The sequence below is a fragment of the Lepidochelys kempii genome, chromosome 1 (genome assembly GCF_965140285.1).
Source record: "Lepidochelys kempii isolate rLepKem1 chromosome 1, rLepKem1.hap1, whole genome shotgun sequence".
Classification (NCBI taxonomy): Eukaryota; Metazoa; Chordata; order Testudines; family Cheloniidae; genus Lepidochelys; species Lepidochelys kempii.
Window position 1 is genome coordinate 29,217,034 of NC_136380.1, and position 13,083 is coordinate 29,230,116.

At 40.1% G+C, this 13,083-nt stretch overlaps 1 protein-coding gene across 4 annotated transcripts in view; it reads right to left on the minus strand.

Moving 5' to 3' along the window:
- SESN3 (sestrin 3) overlaps positions 1–13,083 on the minus strand; it is an 85,023-nt gene that overhangs the window by 42,004 nt on the left and 29,936 nt on the right. The window lies entirely within an intron of this gene.

Sequence of the window (13,083 nt, forward strand, 5' to 3'; positions counted from 1 at the left end):
TATTTGTTTAATGGGATATGAGCACATGCAAGTTGTTTTATTGTATTTTCTTACAAATTTAACTTGGAGAACAGAGCACTGAAATACCACTGAGTAGAAAGATAGAAAGTATTGACATTTTTGATAATGAAAACAAACACGTTTCCCAAAGTAACTACTACGTCCACTGTTAGAATTGTATTTGATTTGTTCTGTTTTGAAGTTATTTTAAAATCCTAATTTTGGGATAATCTTCATTTCAGAAGGGATAATTGGGACAGGGTAGCTCTCCGGGGTTAGAGGATTAGTGATAATTCAAGCTTCTATTGATAACTAGGCTAATGCCTCCTAAAGGGTTGCTATGGGTTAGAAGATGAGCATAGTTCCTACAAAAAGTGCTCCAAATGGTCAGAGTAGTACCACCTAGGTGACAACCACACTCCTGCCACTTGCTTTCTCATGGCAGAGGTGTTCCAAACAGGGAGTGGGGATGTGAAAGCTGTGTGCCTGGTACCTTAAAACCAGGCTGCTCAGTGGCCCTTTTGCCATGACAGAAGAAGGAAAATTCCAATTTAAACTCTCTCAAGATGAGAGATAAGTTTTTAGAGTCTGGGACAGGGTCAATACTTTTATGGAGACCTGGAGAGACAAACAGAAATTGCAATACACTCCTGAGGACCAACTGGCTGGTGTAATACCCCATGAAAGGAAGGACAGAATCTTTACTATAAACTAGCTTTGAGGATCCATCATTTTTCGGATGGCAGGATCTACATGCTCCCCTTAAAAAACTGAGACAAAATGACACACTGGTTAAGTTGTATAAAGCACATTAAAACTAAGTGCTAAATCATGTGACTCCAGACACAGCACAGGTACACATACGTGTGTACACAACAAACCTTGGACTAACTGTACATATAAACATGTTCATGAATGTTGCATCTTCCATTGAAACACACCTAGTGAAAGCAGTTTACCCAATAGAAATAAAGCTATTGGAGCAGAATGATTTAATTTTGAATTCTGGCAAGCTGATCAATTTACCAACCTAAAGTGAGTTACCAAGTCCCAGCAGAGGGACCCAGAAACTACATGGAAGCGAGCAACTCTATAAAGAATGAGTTTCAAATAGAAAAAAGCATCTAAAAAGCTCTCTCCTCCCCTCCAAAAAGCTTTTGCAACACAGGATTAACAGCTGTATTTTAGTTGCTATTAAGTGCTTAGTTACTTAACTAACATTCATCCTGCTTCAATAGATTTTCAACTACAGGCAAAATTGAGAAATACAAACTAGAATTTTAGTAGTTTTAAGTCATCAAAATGGCTTCACATTAAACTGGATATTTCCAGTGTTTCTTTGGAGTCTAACATGGCAAAAGCTACAGAAAAATCTGAATTCTGTTTGCCAACATCAGGAATGTGGCAATATGTATTAGCCTGTGCAAAAGAATTTGCAGACAGATTGCAAGGAGAACGAGTCAAATAATTTTAGCCTGAGCTGTTGTCTGTTTAATATACATACATACAGTTTTCTCAATCTAAACTTGAGGGAATACGTGGATTTTGACAAAAATTTTCTGTGAAAAGAAGTCAAAACATTTTGTTTTGATGGTATTTTGATTCCACTCTACACATTAAATATGTTTATGCATACATTTAATATAACATTAAGCATCAAAGACAAATGAAATATTTGAATAGTCCCAAACCAAAAAAAAAAATCTGGGAATTTGTGTTTTACAGGAAATTTCAGCATTTCATTCTGAATTGGAATGAAAAAAATTTAGAAGTAAAATTCCAGTTCCTGACCATCTCTAATTACAAACAATGAACTCTATTTCAATCTCAAATTGATGGAATAACAGAGGATTTTGGAGCATAAAGAGTTTTCACTATCTTATTAATAGCAGAGACAACTTTCTGCTAACCAGCTCATCTGTAATCCCTTTAATTAGAAACCAAGGTTATCACTTATACCAGTATTATGATGGATGGAAAGATCTTGTAGCCTTCCCAATATAATTTCAGGCAGTCATGCACCATACATCAGTAGCAGAGATTTCAAAATTCTTAATCTCATCAATTTGCATCCTAGAAAATACTTTACAGCCTAGCTCATCTTCATGAAGACAAAAATCTTTGGTGAACATCTTTTCAAGAGACCCACTGAAGAATAATTGTGTCTCATATAAACAAAGGAAAGATAAGCGGTTTGGTTCTTTGTATGCAGTGTAGTTATAGCTGTGTCAGTTCCAGGATATTTGAGAAACAAGGTGGCTCAGGTACTCATTAACATCCTGAACACAAATAACCAGAGAAAACTGTTCAGTCACTGGCAATTGGGTATATAAGCACCATGCTGCATAGTAGGTAAAAACAAAACCAAGTATCATCATATGGTTAGAAATAGATGACTTTTTGGTTTGGATTTTGAACTCCACAACCATGTCAGGGTCTCGTTATATGGAGACCTGCGTTATCTCTCACTCCACCCCAGGGGAGATGTCTCTTGAAAGTGTTTCTTTAGGTTGCTTAGCCCTTTGGGGTTCCTAGCTTACCTATGAACCAGGCACTATTCACACACTTCTTTTACAGGCAAAAGCATCCAGCTTGTTCTCGATTATCAGCAGTAAAAAGAGAGAACGACAGAAAGATAGATGTCATGGAGACAGAGGTGAGGCACAGCTGACATTTATCTTCCCACATTGGACTTTTGAGTAAATGGTACAGCAATCAAAAATCCAGCTCGTCCAAAGTTAGCGCTCATTAAAATATCAATAGCTTAGGACTGGCAAGGTCAGCTTCCTTTTCCTAGGCTTTTATCCTCAAAACAACATAGCTGCTTATAGAAAACTATGATCAACGCCTTCCAATATATGCTGACCTGATACGGTACATAACTTTGGCATAACAGTGAAATTACACACTGGATGATACTAATATTTGCTACTGCATCTTTCTTTGGAACCAGGCTCTATGGAATCAAAGATTAGCTCCGCCTCCTTCAGAGAGGCATGCAATGGTGAGCATTCTGAGTATGTTCAAGAGGCTCACTGCAGCCTTAAAAGGGGAGCCTGTGTAACTTATCTCCCTCTCCCCACATTGTTTTGACCAGGGAGGGAGGATTCATGCTACAGACTGTACTCAAAGAACAGCTTCCATGATGCAAGATTTTAAGTAACAGACTGCTGCATCAGTAACATTAATATATGACTTTTAAAACTACATAGCTGTTGAGTTCTTAAAAGCAGATTGAACTGGTAAAGAGGAATTCCGGGGTTCTAATCCTAGTTCTGACATTAGCTGTGGGGGGGCTTCAGAAAGTACTTGTGTTATTTCCTTTCTATAAAACAGGGGTAATCGCTAGCAGGATTTTTTAGGAAGAGTACTTAAGAGTTTTAGAGCACTTAATCATTATGTATTAAGGTATAAAATAGTTTCATTCTGCAGGTTACACCACATGATCAGAGGTTCCTTCGTGCTTGCTAATAAATCTAGCATGCACACTGCCAAAACAAAATAGATCCAAAGACTGTCTGGCATGTAGTTTCAAAATTTATTTTTAGTAACTACAACAGGGTGTCTGCTGTCAGATGCCAAGTGTTGAGTAGACAGTGGAATATGGCAACTGTTTCCAACAATTGTATCAACCAGACTGACAAAGTAAAGGGGGACGGGGTCGCAGGAGGCACAGCATCATTCTGAGGCTTTGTACTGCTCAAAGGACCTACCCCTTATGTCAAAAGTATTCCATAGTGGCCAGTTCTTCCAGCTCTGGGGCCCCATGGACTGGTGCAAAGAGGCCAAAACAGAAGAGAGAATCTGGCTCACCAACTCATCACCACCACAAACTCCTCTGCCCTTCCTACATACTATCAACCACAAAATGTAATCATCCATATATTAAACAGCACTGGTCTGAACACAGACCCCTCTTCCCCACAAAGCACCCCACAATTAATCTGTCCCCACTTTCCACTATCACTTTTGCTTGTTCATGAATATTTCATAAAGTTCCTCATATGTGTCTACTTACAATTTTAGTAAGTTTTTCAAAGAAAAAAATCAAACAGGTGACCTAGTAAAGTCCTCCCTTCCCCACAAAAGCTGCATTGGTCTGACCGTATCAAGTTATACTCCTCTTTCTAAGATGCTTACATTTACCTATGACTTAAATAATGCTTACCCATCTAATTCTAGGATCTCCCTTGGCACTTTAAGACAATATAATAGAACCTCAATTTTACGAACCACCAGTTATATGAAGTATTTTTCCTCCATTGGCGGGGGGATGGGGGTGAGTGATATCAATTAAGAACATTTTTAAGGTCTTCAGTGCACTGGAAATCACTTTGCAGTAGTTTTAAAGACAACAAAACGATGTGGTGCATCATAATGCAACTTATGCACTGCATCTACTGTCATTTTGAGATGTTAGATTTTATGAATTGTGATTTTATGAACTCCTCAGTTCCCAATTAGTTTGTAAAGCAGGTGCCCTATTGTGCATCAGCAACCTCATTAATAGCTTTCCAAGCTTCAGGAGATATAGCTGCTATTTACGAATATACAAAATTTGCTGATCTCCACTATTTCACACTTTATATCTTTCAGAAAACACCAGATAAATACCATCCTGCCACCACTTTACCGCACTTGAGTTTCTGTTTCTTTGTAACTTCCTCACAAAGTTCAGTTTCTGCCAAGGCCATACTCTGATCTAACATAAGAAGTGCCTCTGAAACAGGAAATTCCCCATAATCCTCTAATCTAATGGACAATTCAGATAATTCTCTACTAGTTCACCACCCTTTAGTTTCCCCCTTGCATTGCTAGCTTATTTCAAGCATATTATTTTGTGTACTCTGATGTTTCTGCCTCTATTCTTTGCATATACTTTTTTCTATTTCCAATTTTCCCCCGAAACTGACACTGCCTGTGTTGTCTTGGTATGTTTGAGGTTTTCCAGTTTAAGGAGGATTTTAACCTTAAATCCATGCATTTCTTTACTTAACCATGCACATTTTATTGGTTTTCCCAACAGCCTCCAAACTATATGTACTTCTAGTGTAGTGTTCTTAAATAGCCTGTAAGAAGCCGATTCTACAGTTCATATGTATTTTTAAACTTTGCCCTTGAGTATGCGATGAGACTTTTAGAGTTTTAAGGATGTGCCTTTTTAAAAATTTGTCAGAGGGACTTCCTCACCATGTCATGTTCAGTTATTGCATCAAGTCCATCTGTACTGCTATCACTGTACCCCCTGGAGCTCCTACATCCATGCTCTACATTAACCCCTTCTTGCTACTTAATGGGACACTCAACTAAGGAAAAAAGTCAACCGTGTCTGAAAATTTCGTTAACTATTATAGTTACAACTGACAAGATTATCATCACTGAAGAGTGGAAGAATAAAGTTTTGCTGTTCATTTACTTTGTGCATTTGATACTCTACAGTCATTTTCACGGTGTTCCCTTATACAGTTTTTTTTCTGGCTGAAGAGACCCTTAAACGCCAACAGGGAGTATTGAAGCACTTATTTTTAAATTAATTTTTGCACACATTATTTAAAAAGGTGCTTTATGAAAAAAAGTTTTATTTTTAATATCAAATTGACCATGCCCCTTTTAATACATCCCTTCTAAGTACTAAGACAAGCAGCTATAAAAACAAATCTTATATGGTATCAATAAAATGCTCCTCCAAGCCCTGCCAAGTGATGAAATTCAGCCAAGCTCATACTGCAGTAGTTAAAACCCCTCATTATCCTATCATCAGATTTAACAGCTTCCCATACTCAGATTGTTGTCTGAGAGATTCGCAGTATGCACCTACAATTAGTATTTATTACTGGAGGTTTGTGACTAGATACACTTCATCCTTCTTTTGATGGGCAGATCTTTTCATGCTGTTTCTATTTATCAACACAACCCCTTTCTTCATTGACATTTTAACCTTTCTTATAGTTTATAGCCAGCTAAAGTCATTTTATAATGTACTCAACACTGTAGCATTTGAAGGCTAAAAAAAAGTTACCACCACCATGATGTTGTCACAATATGGGTTTATTTTAACTCAAGTTTAGCCCAGTTGGACTCTCAACAGGTCAAACACTACAGCTCTGCCATTTTGGGGGAGAAAAATTATACTTTAGTGCTAACAGAATAGCTAGTATTATTGGCCCCAGTTAAAACCCCAATAGCATGAATTAACTTCTACACTTCTATTATCCTTGCTATCAGATGCTAGGGCTATGTCTAGACTACAAGCGCTACAATGTCAAAGCTGCAGCCATGCCACTGTAGTACTAAAGTATAGACTCTTCCTACAACAATGAATGAATTTGTCTTTTGATGTAGGTAATCTTCATCCCTGAGTGGCGGTAGTTAGATTGAAAAGAATTCTTCCATTGACCTAGCCACATCTATGCCAGGGATTGGGTTGGCCTAACTAGGACACTCGGGGTGTAGCTGAATGGTGCAGCTACGTTAATCTAAAAATTTTAAAATGCTGACCACTCCAAATGTTTCCCAATTCTTTGCTCTTGGATCCTGACAGCACCGATACCTGCTTATCCTGACTGTGATATACCTTCTGGTTTTCATTAAGAATAGACTAGACTTGATATCAAAGTGGTCTTAAAATCATAGCAATTTGGTATCCTTCGGTTTTACCAGTTTTTTCCACAATCCATGCTCCTACCTCTCCATGAAAAGGCCAGAACCATGCCTTACTTTGCCCCCAAGGAGGCTAGTATAATTGCTTTTAAACAAGATGGTAAATAGGGAAAGAAAAGTTATATGAGTAGTCATTTAGAACAGTTTGTGATTAACAAACAGACTATATCTATGGGGAAATACCCCCCCCCCCCCAAAAGTGCCCAAAAGCTGAATGTACAGAACATGTGCAAGAGTATATTAAAGCTTGATTTGAGAGCATAATTCTGAATCTGGCAGAGGTTTTCCTGGGTGTATGTGACAGTATTCTATTTGTGGGGAGGGTGTGGAAACACAGTGGAAGGGTCACTTATTCATTTAACTGCAGAACCGGAAAACCCAACTGTAACTCAAACCATAACTTCATGGGTGGATTAAATTTCTGAAGTGATCAGCACTTTCGGACTGTGGCAGCAGTTCTGGAAGCATCCAATTTATTAAGTCATAACTGCTTGACACTTTCAGAAAGTTTAGTAATTACTATGTTATCTGAAGCTATGAAATAGTCCTTGTTCATTAAAAGGAAAACCTTTCTTCCTTTTGCATGACAGTTTGATACTTTTGCTTTTATAGTGAGACTCTTCTTTTGGTTGCAAGAAAAATATTAAAATTTAGTCTCTCATCTAAGCGTTTCATTTTTATAACAAGTAACACTTGTTTAATATCTGGCAGGAAAACTATGAATCAAGACAAGAAAAAGAAGAGAGGAGAGAAGCGCCATGGGAAAAAAGGCAGAAACATCAGAGTACCCAAAATAATATGCTTAAAACAAAAAAAGCAGATAATGTTATGAAGTTCTGAAGTTTCCTAATTTAAAAATGCAGACTCATAGAAATGTAGGGCTGGAAGGGACCTTGAGAGGTCATGTACTCCAGACCCCTGCACTGAGGCAGGACCAAGTATATCTGTATCAGTGACACTCAGGCCTCAAGGCTTCAGGAGCCAAAATAGTGATGGAGAGCCACAGTAGTGTAAATTCAGCGTTTCATTTACTATTTTTATATATACATGCATACATACATACATACATACACACACAGTTATTCTGACCAAGTATTATTAATTTTACCTACAACTGGTTAACAGTTAAGCATCCTAATTAGTTAATAATTAAATAAGTGTTTTACTATCATGTGCTGCAAAAAACTGCAGGCAGGATTGCCACCCTTCTATCTAATTGCTGGTAACCAACCCCACAAGGCCTCCACCCCTCCTCTCCCCCCCACCCCAGACCCTGCCCCCGCCCCACCTCTTCCCCCGTCCCAGGCCCAGCCAAGGTCACGTGCTTCTCTCCCCTTCTCCCCCACATTGCTCACCCAATCATCTCAAGGAGCCTGCCTGCAGGTAGGAGGTGGCCCCCGCTGAACAGGGGCTGGCACAGGTTAAGGACCAGCACCTCTCTCTCCCCACAGTAACTGGACTTTTGGTTCGGATGCCATTTAGGGTTTCCAAGGACCTTGAAAACTGGACACCCAGCAACCCTAAATGGCACCCAGACACAGAAGCCAAAAACCAAACTGTCCAGGTAAAACCCAGACATTAAAAAGCCACTTGCAGCTCCCCAACCTCAATCCGAGTATCTCTGATCTAGACTATTCCTAACAGATGTTTGTCTAACCTGTTCCTCAAAACCTCCAAAAGATGGGGGATTCCACAACCTCCACTGGAAGCCTATTCCAGAGCTGAACTACCTCTATAGTCAGAAAGGGTTTTCCTAACATCTAACGTAAATCTCCCTTACTTCAGATGAATTCTTGTCCTACTTTCAGTGACATGGAGAACAACTGAACACTGTTCCCTTTATAATAGCCCTTAACATATTTGAGAAGTATTATCAGTCCCCCTACCCCGACACACATTTTTTTAAGCCTTTCCTCATACGTCAGGTTTTCTAAACCTTTATAATTGTTGTTGCTCTCCTCTGGACTCTCTCCAATTTGTCCATATTTTTCCTAAAGCGAGGGGCCTAGAACTTGACATTACTCCAGCTGAGGCCTCACCTGTGCCGAGCAGAGCAGGACAGTTACCTCCCGTATCTTACATATGACACTCTTGCTAATACACCCCAGAATATTAGCCTTTTTGGCAAATGCACCGTATTGTTGACTCATTCAATTTGTGATTCACTATAACTTCCAGTACTTTTCAGCAGCACTACTGCCTAGCCAGTTATTCCCCATTTTGTAATTGTGCATTTGATTTTTTCTTCTTAAGCGTAGTACTTTGCACTGGTCTTGACTGAATTTCATCTTGTTGATTTCAGACCATTTCTCTAATCTGTTACGGTCATTTTAGATTCTAATCGTGTCCCACAAAGTGCTTGCAACTCCTCCCTGTGTGGCATCATCTGCAAATTTTATAAACATACTTTTCACTCCATTATTCAGGTCAATAATGAAAATACTGAATACAACAGAGTCCACTTACTAGCAACCTCTGCATTGCCAGCAAAAAGTTTCCGTTACCTAGTAGTTGCCAATAAGCAAAAGGCCAGTGTGTGAGGCTTCAGCCAGGAAAGACATGTCCCAGTTCATTCCCTAGCTGCAGCCCCACAAACCTACTTGTGGCTGGGTAGGTTTACCACTTCTGAAATGCAAAAACCCTCGCAATCTCCTCTTCACAAGGCAAGCCCGTTGCAAACCCAACTCCCAAATCACAAGGCAACTTTGCAAACACCACCCCCGCCAACAGCCATTAATAGTATCTAGAGAGATAACATCACATGCCTCCTCACTCTTGCATGACTCAAATCCTCTCGTGCACACGCACACACACACACACACACACACACACACACACACACACACACACACAGAGTGCTTGCGTGCTGGTGGGCAGACAGCTGCTGTATTTTCAACAGTTTTGATCTGTTATCGCTTAAACTGTGAAGTGGGAACACTGCAGCATCTTTGGCTGGACACAGAAACTTAACATTAGATATCCCAGTGTATTCTGATAATAATGCAAATCCTTAGACCCAGGTAGAAAAATCCAGCAGATTAAATTATTTTTCTGGCAACTCCATAAAAATACTGGCCAGGTGGTAACCCGATGGCCGGGGACTTTCTTAAATACAAGTTCCATAAGCAGCATGCCATTGCCAATATCTGAATCCCCTTAATAATAAAGTTCATGGGATTGGTTCCTGGCAAAATATTGCTCTGAATTAGAAGTTAATATCAGGGTTGTGCTATTAAGCAGCATTCACTGTAGTACCAGACCCAGGGCAGACCCTCACAGGACCCACTAAACATGTCCTCCCAGTTTGACAGCAACCTACTGATAACTACTCCGAGTATAGTCTTTCAACCAATTATGCATCCAATTTATAGTTATGTTCCATACAGACCACATTTCCCTAGTTTGCTTATGATTACTTTTCTACTTGTGCATCATTTTGTATTTCTCCAACATTAAGAACATTTATATATTAAAAAACTCCAGGACTTTAGTTGCTCAAGAATTTCTCTTCCTACACACACGCACACCCCCCCCCCAATTATAATCCATTTGCAATAAATTCACACAGCAACATATTGTGACATTCCACTCATAGAAGTAAAAAGTGCAGAACGAACACCAAAAGCACAAACTCTTTAAGAAGTTCTATTTTCACAGAAAGTGTCCTTAATAGAAGAAAAAGAAATTAGTAAATATGATGTGAAGCAGAATGCTTTCTGAATGCAGAAGAATTTTTTCAAACCTTTCAATTTTGCATGAGTACCTTTTTAAAGCTGTCTAATTCCTATAGTAAATTCTTATAATTAGTACCCTATCAAATTCACAGCCATTAAAACCCATCACGGACTGTGAAATCTAGTCTACCCTTGTGAAATATAGTCTTGTGTGCTTTTAACCTATACTATACAGATTTCACGGGGGAGACCAGCATTTCTCAAATTGGGGGTCCTGACCCAAAAGGGAGTTGCAGGGGGGTTGCAAGGCCACTTTAGGGTATTGCAGTATTGCCATCCTTACTTCTGCGCTGCATTCAGAGCTGCATGGCTAGAGAATGGTGGGTGTTGGCCAGGTGCCCAGCACCCCGCTACCAGCAGCAACACAGAAGTAAGGGTGGCAATACCATACCATGCCACCCTTACTTCTGAGCTACTGCTGGCGGCGGCTCTGCCTTCAGAGCTAGGCTCCTGGCCAGCAGCTGCCGCTCTCCAGCTGCCCAGCTCTGAAGACAGCACTGCCGACAGCAGCAGCGCAGAAGTAAGAATAGCAGTACAAAGAAAAGGAGTACTTGTGGCACCTTAGAGACGAACCAATTTATTAGAGCATAAGCTTTCGTGAGCTACAGCTCACTTCATCAGATGCATATCGTGGAAACTGCAGCAGACTTTATATATACACAGAGAATATGAACCAATACCTCCTCCCACCCCACTGTCCTGCTGGTAATAGCTTATCTAAAGTGATCATCAGGTGGGTCATTTCCAGCACAAATCCAGGTTTTCTCACCCTCCACCCCCGCACACAAATTCACTCTCCTGCTGGTGATAGCCCATCCAAAGTGACAACTCTTTACACAATGTGCATGACAATCAAGTTGGGCTATTTCCTGCACAAATCCAGGTTTTCTCACATCCCCCCCCACACCCCCATACACACACAAATTCACTCTCCTGCTGGTAATAGCTCATCCAAACTGACCACTCTTCAAGTTTAAATCCAAGTTAAACCAGAACATCTGGGGGGGGGGGAGGGTAGGAAAAAACAAGAGGAAACAGGCTACCTTGCATAATGACTTAGCCACTCCAAGTCTCTATTTAAGCCTAAATTAATAGTATCCAATTTGCAAATGAATTCCAATTCAGCAGTTTCTCGCTGGAGTCTGGATTTGAAGTGAATAATAAAAAATAAAAAACTTCAAATCCAGACTCCAGCGAGAAACTGCTGAATTGGAATTCATTTGCAAATTGGATACTATTAATTTAGGCTTAAATAGAGACTTGGAGTGGCTAAGTCATTATGCAAGGTAGCCTGTTTCCTCTTGTTTTTTCCTACCCCCCCCCCCCCAGATGTTCTGGTTTAACTTGGATTTAAACTTGAAGAGTGGTCAGTTTGGATGAGCTATTACCAGCAGGAGAGTGAGTGTGTGTGTGTATGGGGGTGGGGGGGGGGGGATGTGACAAAACCTGGATTTGTGCAGGAAATAGCCCAACTTGATTGTCATGCACATTGTGTAAAGAGTTGTCACTTTGGATGGGCTATCACCAGCAGGAGAGTGAATTTGTGTGGGGGGGTGGAGGGTGAGAAAACCTGGATTTGTGCTGGAAATGACCCACCTGATGATCACTTTAGATAAGCTATTACCAGCAGGACAGTGGGGTGGGAGGAGGTATTGGTTCATATTCTCTGTGTATATATAAAGTCTGCTGCAGTTTCCACGATATGCATCTGATGAAGTGAGCTGTAGCTCACGAAAGCTTATGCTCTAATAAATTGGTTCGTCTCTAAGGTGCCACAAGTACTCCTTTTCTTTTTGCGAATACAGACTAACACGGCTGTTACTCTAATAGCAGTACAACAACCCTCTCTACAACAACCTTGTAACCCCTGCCCCCCAGCTCCTTTATGGGTCAGGACCCCTACAATTACAACACCATGGAATTTCAGATTTAAATAACTAAAATCATGAAATGTACAATTTTTAAAATCCTAGGACCGTGAAATTGACCAAAATGGACCCTGAATTTGGTAGGGCCCTACATATAGTTATTAGATTTTAGCAACAGAAGCAACAAAGTCAGCAAGTATGAGTGTTCAGAGCAGACTACTAAAGCAAATGATGTCCAGATTCTTTAGTTTATATATTGTAACCCTGAAGATTTTATCATTTACCGATGGAACTTTAGGCACTTTGGCAATGAAATTTGTTGGCCCTTTCACCCTTTTAGTCTTCCTCTGCAGCATGGGGCACTGCTCACTTGCAGGTTTCAACTAGTGTAAATGGTGAATTCTATGTAACTTGAAGTCTTTACCCATGATTTGAGGACTTCAGTAACTCAGCCAGAGGTAAGGGGTTTATTACAGGAGTGGGCGAGTGTGGCCTTCAATATGCATGAGGTCAGACTTGATGATCATGATGGTCCTTTCCGACCTTAAAAATCTATGTCCCATATTCTCCTCAATAATCCTCCTTCAGTCCATGCTACACCGAGTACTCCATGGGAGACAACCATGCCAAAATGCATACCACAGAAGCATCATCTAGGTCTCAGTGATAAAGAAAGAGGCACCTGCATGTGTGCATTCATGAATGACTGATGTTTTATTATTCACCAACCTTGGATTCGATATGTATCGGAGACCATGACCCTTGTTTGATACTCTGACTCCCCAAGAAAAATAGACAAAAATCAATGGAATAATGACTAA